Below are 1,702 nucleotides of genomic sequence, written 5' to 3' on the forward strand. Positions count from 1 at the left end.
GGGTCAGTTGGGGGCCAGGGCACAGGGTTCTCGGTGGGGAGGAGCCTCCACCGGACGCGAGAAGGGGCTCCCCGAGCCTCAGCTCCGCAGGGTAGGCGGTGTGTGACGGCAGAGCTAGGTTCCAGAAGGACGAAAAGACTCCTACAGAGACGGTGGGAAGACTCCCCAGATGGGTGGAAGAGACTGAGCAAACGGCCACCCGGGGCTCCAGCAGCACCCGTCCAAGGACCAAGGACAGAAAGCAACCCTTGCGCAAAGCAGCGGTTGCTGTCTGCGCTGGGGCTGCACACACACCGTTCTCCTCCATGCTCACTCCCGTCCTCCAGGCGGGTCTTTCTCTCTGGTTTGCCGACGCGGGAACTGGTCTGTGCGGCCAGGCGGCGTGGGCAGACTGGCCCGAGCAGACTGGCCAAGACACTGCGCCCTGCCTTGACAGAATCCGACCGGCTTCACCGTCTGAGCCCATCTGTGGACAGGAGCCAGCACACCTGTCCCGTGGAGGGCCAAACCCTAAAAGTTTTCAGCTTTGTAGGCCACACGGTCTCCGTCGTGACCACTAGGCCGTGCCCAGAAGCAGCCACGGATGACGCAGCCTAAACAAGCGGGCGTGGCTGTGTGTCAATAAAACTTTATTTACAAAGACGGCCATGGGCACCCTGCTCTAGGACAAGGAATGGAAACTCTTTAGGTGCTCGTTTTACCTCAACTATCAGTTGTCAGATTTGTATACCTCAAAGGGAAGTGAACAGCAAAAGTGGCCCACGTTCCGGAGTTTTCCGTGAGATGGGCGGGGAGTCTGTCCGCGGCGTGTCTCTGTGGGAGATGGCCGGGGTGGGCTTTCTGGGTGAACGTGGAGCCCCCACCCAGCAGCGTCCCTGGAGAAATTTTCTCGCTTCCCTCCTCAGCGTCTTCCGGGAGAGGCAGAGCACTCTCCCCGCGCTGGCGAAGAGGGAAGGCAGCCGCGCGGTGGGCCGCAGAGACAGGCCGCCTCCCGCTCCGCTCGGCGGCTGCCCTCTCAGAGCCACCTCCCCTGGGGACCTGCGCATTATGCGGACAAATGTGATTTTCAGTGGAGAGCAAGCTCGCATGTGTTCTCTCAAGGAGCATGCTGCCTGCGGACACCAATATCGAGGCTTCTCAGAAGTATTTTCCGGAAGGTGGGGCCGGGCAGGGGGATGGCGAGGCCATGACTGAACGCTGCGTCTTCTGCCGTCTTTCCATTGAGCCCGTGGCTTCCGAAGTCACCATAAGGAGGGTAGCGGGAAGGAGTGGGGTCGGGGAGGGGAACCGAACGAGGATTTTTTTTTTTTTTTTGAACTGTCGGCACATTTATAACAGAATTGTAGCTGTATAATGTTATGGTATCATTTAACTGACATGTCTACTTTGGAATGTTTATGACTACCGTAAATCAAGAGGCCGCCAAGCCGGGGCAGCGGCCACACGTAGACATTCCAAGGAAAACGTATAAAATAAATAAAACAATCACACAGTATCAACATTCCATTCCCAGCTAGAAAACGGAAAATGTAACTGCCCCTGCACAAACGCAAGCGCCCAAAAATGAGTTTGCCGGGAGCCGAGGCGGCTGGGGCCTCCGAGCTGGCTCTCGATAAAGATGTCAAGCGAGAAAAAGGTTATTAAGCCAGCAAGAACGAAATGCCCGGCCCCCGCGAGCAGGCTGGGCCCCGCCACCAGCATC

The sequence above is a fragment of the Microcebus murinus genome, chromosome 16, assembly GCF_040939455.1.
Source record: "Microcebus murinus isolate Inina chromosome 16, M.murinus_Inina_mat1.0, whole genome shotgun sequence".
Taxonomy (NCBI): domain Eukaryota; kingdom Metazoa; phylum Chordata; class Mammalia; order Primates; family Cheirogaleidae; genus Microcebus; species Microcebus murinus.